Below are 6,771 nucleotides of genomic sequence, written 5' to 3'. Positions count from 1 at the left end.
TCTTTCTTTCCTTTCTTCCTTTGTCTATTTCTGTCTTTTTCTTTGTTTTAATTAATTTAGTCTGTCAGTCCTTCCAAAAAGAACTCATCTTGTATAGATAAGCTAACCTGAATTGCATTCCAGACTTTCAAAATACTTTCATAGTATTAAAAGTTATAGCAGGGAAAGGTATAGAATTCCAAATAATTAGCAACTGAAAGCTATTATTCCTGACAAAGGATTTTTAAATACTAATTTTTTTTTAATAAAAAAGAAAGAAAGACCTGAAAAAATCCAAATACTTGGATCTTCAGTAAGACAAATGTAAATTGTAAAACAAATATCCTTATTATGTTCAAGGGGGTAAATCCAGGCTTGTAAATTTCTGCAACAACTGGAAACTATAAATTTGACAGAGATTAAAAAAGAACCAAATAAAGCTTCCAAAAATGAAAAACACAAAAGTCAAAATTCAGATTTCATTGAAAGTCTTTAACAACAGTTTAGACCCAATCTTAAAAATAAACAAAATTTTGACACATTCTGCTCCAATACTTTGGCCACCTGATGTGAAAAGCCGACTCATTGGAAAAAACTCATGCTGAGAAAGATTGAGGGCATGAGGAGAAGGGGACAATAGAGGATGAGATGGTTGGATGGCATCACCAACTCAATGAGCATGAGTTTGAGCAAACTCTGAGAGATAGTGAAGGACAGAGAAGCCTGGCATGCTGCAGTCTATGGGGTCACAAAGAGTCAGACATGACTGAGTGACTGAACAACAACAAAAATATTGATGAGCCTTGAAAACATAATGCAGAGTGAAATAAGCAAGATAAAAAAGAAGAAAAACTGTATGATTCCACTTATATAAGATCCCTACAATAGGCAAATTCATAGGGACAGCAAATAGAACAGTGGTTACTTAGGGCAAGGGGAGGTAGGAAATGGGGAGTTAGTTTAATGTGGACAGAGTTTCAGTGTGAGAAGATAAAAAGTTCTGGAGATGGATGGTGGTGATGGTTGCACAACACTGTGAGTGTATTTAACGCCACTTAACTGTACACTTTAAATGGTTTAAAATGTTAGATTTTAAACCATGTCTATTTTATTATAATAAAAAATTTAATCTAATCTTTATGAAGGTAACAAAACTGTATTTTCACCAAACGCTTATATGTCTAATATAAAAATCTATTTTCAGCAGAGTAGACATCATGAGCTAAGCACACCCTCCCGAGTTGAAGAAATTTATGGACAAGAAGTTATCATTGAAATTAAATGGTGGCAGACATGTCCAAGGAATATTGCGGGGATTTGATCCCTTTATGAATCTTGTGATAGATGAATGTGTGGAGATGGCAACTAGTGGGCAACAGAACAATATTGGAGTGGTGGTAATACGAGGAAATAGTATCATGTTAGAAGACTTGGAACGAGTATGAACAATGGCTGTGTTCACCAGAGAAATCAACTGCTTCCATGTGTCCCCTCTCCACATTTTACTACCAGAAAAATTGGGTTGTGTACATTTTCTTACTGAACTGTTTTGTTAAATAAACTTTTGTAATAGCCCCCCCCAAAAAACTATTTTCTTTCAAAATTGAAATAATTCTACCCTCTTCTACCTTTAGAGTATGGAAAGGTTGTCTGAACTTGAGGAGCACATGAGAGAGGAAAAACAAGAGAGATACACCTCAGAACAGCTCTCAGAAGGGCCCTGTGCCTCATTGCTGTGGGAAGCCAGCCCACAAAAGTGTTGTACATGAGAGCTGCATGGAAATACACTCCCTTTTCTAGAATAAGTAGGCATAAAGTATCAAAACCAGTTTCCTCATAGGTCCTAGCAAGTGTACTGGTGTTGAGCATATTGATGGTGTGCTTGAGGGCAGCTCGAATTCCCCAGGAGAATACCTCTGAGAAGCTGAATGTAGTCCAGAGACCAGTGGAAGTGAATGACCAGCATCCCATTAAAGTAAGATTGTGTCCATGCACATCTGCAAGATGAAAGATGACCAAAGATGAAACACTCCCATGTCAATGCCTTGGCATAACCAAAGTCATCATCCTTCCCAGGATGGGGATAACTCCTGAACTAAACGAGATCTAGTTTTACAAAACAAGAGGTTTGGGCTTGCAACGCAGAAAGATAAAGCTCATTTACAGATCAATAAAGAAAAGTGCTGTTATTGTAATGAATTAAAACTTGTAACTGTGAACTCTGAGGAGAGAATACACATTCTTTTAAAATATAGGTAGAATATCTTTAAAATAAAAGCCTATAGTAGGCTACAAGAAATATCTCAACAAGTTCCAGGTTTTTTATATAATACAGGTCATGTCCACTGACTATAATGGCTTAAAGCTCAAAATGGGGCTTCTCCAAAACATCTTCAAAGCTAGGAAAAAACCCCACAACTTCTAGAGGATTCTTGGGTGAAAGAGAAAGTCACCTACCACTCACATCACAGTTAATACTTTCCTCTTAAGATCAGAAAGACAGGGACATCAGTTCTCACCACCACTATTCAGTATCATCCTGGAGATCCTGGACAGTGTAACAAAAGAAGAAAAAGAAATAAAAAGAGCTTTCTAAAAATAGAAAATAGGGCTCCGGCGGCGCAGACGCGAGAGACGCCTGGCTCCGGCGGTGCAGATGCGAGAGACGCCCGGCTCCGGCGCAACCGACCACGTGCAGAATCGTGGCTGAGAGGAGCTACCCCGCGCCCAGGGTTAGGGCGGTGGCCGAGAGGAGCTGTACCATGTCCAGGAGGCAGTGGCTGCTTGGGCACCGGAGGGCCGAGAGGAGCTGATCCACATTCAAAGCAAGAGGGGCGGCCTTGAGGAGATACCCCTCCTCCAAGGTAAGGTACAGCGGCTGCACCTAGCTGGAGCAGCTGGGAAGAGATACTCCACGACCAAGTGGAATATAAGAATCCAGTGTTCTGGGGAGGAAGGAACAAGATGGCGGAGGGATAAGACGGCGAGACCACTTTCTCCCCCACAAATTCATCAAAAGAACATTTGAACGCGGAGTAAAGTCCACAAAACAACTTCTGAATACTGGCAGAGGACATCAGGCTCCCAGAAAAGCAGCCCATTGTCTTCTGAAGGAGAGAGAAGAAATCCAGCTCCACCCACCAGAACACCGACACATGCTTCCCTAACCAGGGAACCCGGACAAGTCACCCGTCCAACCCCACACACAGTGAAGAAACTACGTAATAAAGAGAACTCCACAAACTGCAAGAAGAGGGAAAGGCCACCCCAAGCAAAGCAATATAAGCAAGATGAAGAGGCAGAGAAATACCCAGCAAGTAAAGGAACAAGATAATTGCCCACCAACACAAACAAAAGAAGAAGATATAGGGAATTTACCTGATAAAGAATTTCAAATTTAGATGGTGAAAATGATTCAAAATCTTGAAAGCAAAATGGAGTTACAGATAAATAACCTGGAGAAAAGGATTGAGAAGATGGAAGAAAGATTTAATAAGGACTTAGAAGAAATAAAAAAGAGTCAATATACAATGAATAATGCAATAGATGAGATCAGAAACACTCTGGAGGGAACAAACAGTAGAATAACAGAGGCAGAAGACAGGATAAGTGAACTAGAAGATAGAATTGTAGAAATAAATGAAACAGAGAGGAAAAAAGAAAAACGAATTAAAAGAAATGAGGACAATATTAGAGACCTCTGGGACAATGTTAAATGCTCCAACATTCGAATCATAGGAGTCCCAGAAGAAGAAGACAAAAAGAAAGACCGTGAGAGAATACTTAAGGAGATAATAGTTGAAAACTTCCCTAAAATAGGGAAAGAAATAATCACCCAAGTCCAAGAAACCCAGAGAGTCCCCAACAGGATAAACCCAAGGCGAAATACTCCAAGACACATATTAATCAAATTAACAAAGATCAAACACAAAGAACAAATATTAAAAGCAGCAAGGAAAAAGCAGCAAATAACACATAAGGGGATTCCCATAAGGATAACAGCTGATCTTTCAACAGAAACTCTTCAGGCCAGAAGGGAGTGGCAAGACATACTTAAGGTGATGAAAGAAAATACCCTACAGCCCAGATTACTATACCCAGCAAGGATCTCATTCAAATATGAAGGAGAAATCAAAAGCTTTACAGACAAGCAAAAGCTGAGGGAATTCAGCATCACCAAACCAGCTCTCCAACAAATGCTAAAGGATCTTCTATAGACAGGAAACACAGAAAGAGTGTATAAACTTGAACCCAAAGCAATAAAGAAAATGGCTACGGGATCGTACTTATCAATAATTACCTTAAACGTAAATGGGTTGAAATTTTCAAAAAGGCTAGGAGACAATTCTCATAGCCATCAATAGTTCAGTGTTGAGTTCATGAATAGTTTTCAAAGTTTGGGACAAACTGTAGTATTTGCTATTTGAAGTACTATTTGTAATTGGCATATTAAGATGTAACATTGGTCTTCATTTCCAACTTAAAATGCCTAAAAATGCCTAACAGGTTTTTATATTTGTGAATTTTAGTTGAAATGTATTTTACAATGTTACTAAACCTGCAGAAATATTGAAATATTTCAGAGAACTTATTCACTGTACATTTAATTTATTTTATTTATAAAAGTTATGAACTGTAGAAAGTTTTACCTGTTGGCTCAAATGCTTATTGCTTCAAATGCTTGTTGCATTTGAAGTGCTAGTTACAAGAAAATCAAATACCTTCAATGTATAAATGCTATTAAGTTTTTAAAGGACTCTGGAGTATAAGTAAGTTTGTTTAAAGAAATTTAGTCTGTTCAACTTGAATCAGCTCTGTCAAACATTAATTAAAAGCCTCATTTAAAAATAAAATAAAGATTAAAAAAATAAATAAATAAATCAGGAAAAAAATAAAAATAGAAAATAAGCAGCAAATTCTTTTCTATTTATCTGATTTTCTATGTAGAAAATTCTCAATAATTTTTCAAAATGCTACTAGGGGCTGAGGGCAGGAAAGCTGAGGAGGGGCAGTTGTAAAGGCCCAGGATATGGCCACATCAGAATGATAGAATTCCTAGAGAAAGGGAGAGCAGTACTTCTCTATGATCAGATAAGAGTGAGCCTTGTTCAAGAGAACTCTTAGTGACCTTTGACATTCTAAGGCCAGAACTAACCTTCAGTACCCCGCCTCACATGCAACTTGGAGGGTGAACAAACATGGAAGTCTGCAGCACGTGGTGTTGCTCAGACAGCTGAAGTGAACATCCCAACCATGTGAACTTCAGCTTGGGCATAAATTTCAGGTTGGTCATATGTGTCATTGTCTCAGCAAATGGTACCACAAAGAAACAGTACCGCTAACAGCAGCAGTGCGTGAGAGCATTTGTTAATGACCAACAGAGTAAAATCAATCTCCATGTCTGGGGATAACAGCCAAGAACTAAGGACCAGGACATAGTTCATGTGAGTCATATGGCAAGATTGTCTCCACTAAGGCCATACTGGGCAAGACCATAAACAAATGCAAAGGCTAAAGTAAAGCTTTTTGACAGTCCTTCAACAACACAGCAAGCTGTAACAGCACCGAAAGCCAGTAGTGTACAGGCATAGATGGCAAAGCAACAGGAGCAGGATCCCACAAATTTATACATCTCAAACTTCCCATTGTCAATGGATGAGCAAAAACTAGAGGGAACACTGAAGCCCTTTGTTCAGTTTATCTCCACTTGAATCGTTTGAGACACCAGTGGGACCAGCAGAGCGGTTGGCTTTGTAAGGATGGAATCCACAGAGAAGTGTAGAACCTCTTGGCCATCAGTTTTCATGCATCCATCATCACCCACTTTAATAGAAAATACATTAAGACACCTTCTGGAGTACTAGCCCCATCTGATCCTTTGATGTACAGATTTGCTGATAGGGGTAAAAAAAAAATGACAGAACCAAGGAAAGATGCAAAATGGATGGGCCTGGCCAAGGAATGGAAACGTGGGTGGCATGGCTTTGACCTATGACCCCAACACAGCTCCTCATATTGGGTCTTACATCACCTCCAACAGAAGGCTTGCTTAATCTGCACTGTCCCCATATCTTCCATCTCCTGTGTCTTCATATCAGAAAGTAACTCAGACATCTCCTCCACAAGTACCTAACCTGTCTTGAAAGCACCACCATTCATACCTCATGTAGCCTTCAGGTTCAGTTCTGACACCAGGAACGGATCATCCCATTTCTCTCCAGCCCTCCTCCATGACGGGACACCTTACCCAGCAACTGGACTGCCTCTACCTCAGCAGCATGGCCACATATATGCCAACAGCTATAGTTTAACGAGGAACTTACATCTCCCAGTATACCCCTCTGCCTTCTTCTCATTTTTCAATCAAGAGCAGCCAGCAAAATCGAGTGACAGTGGATGTTCCCTCAGACCATAGGGTCTACTTTTTCCAGTTTAACAAGTTAACAGTGGATCTCCCGCCCCATCTTTGTTGAGTATAAATGAATTCTTGGAGATACTGAGGCTCCAGACTCCAGAGAACTGACTAGGAATACAGGTCCTTGATGTGTGGACCCTACTAAGGATGAACACTTGGTCATCAGTTTTCACAAGCCTGGGTCTGGTTAAAAAAAAAACACTGGAGCAATTAGATATCCATAAGGTTTTTCCAATAGTCATGTATGGATGTGAGAGGTGGACTGTAGAGAAAGCTGAGCACCAAAGAATGGATGCTTTTGAACTGTGGTGTTGAAGAAGACTTTTGACAGTCCCTTGGACTGCAAGGAAATCCAACCAGTCAATCCTAAAGGAAAT

At 39.6% G+C, this 6,771-nt stretch overlaps 2 pseudogenes; both read left to right on the top strand.

The window, feature by feature from the left end:
- Nucleotides 1-1,196: 1,196 nt before the first annotated feature.
- On the top strand, nt 1,197-1,424 carry LOC148777198 (small nuclear ribonucleoprotein G pseudogene; annotated as a pseudogene).
- A 428-nt stretch (nt 1,425-1,852) lies between these two features.
- LOC129558067 (RNA-binding motif, single-stranded-interacting protein 2-like) lies at nt 1,853-6,290 on the top strand (annotated as a pseudogene).
- Nucleotides 6,291-6,771: the final 481 nt, after the last annotated feature.

The sequence above is a fragment of the Moschus berezovskii genome, chromosome 8 (genome assembly GCF_049115385.1).
Source record: "Moschus berezovskii isolate FMDL1 chromosome 8, NW_MosBer_1.0, whole genome shotgun sequence".
NCBI lineage: Eukaryota > Metazoa > Chordata > Mammalia > Artiodactyla > Moschidae > Moschus > Moschus berezovskii.
The sequence above is the reverse complement of the archived record's forward strand: the minus strand, read 5'-3'. Positions and strand labels throughout refer to the sequence as shown.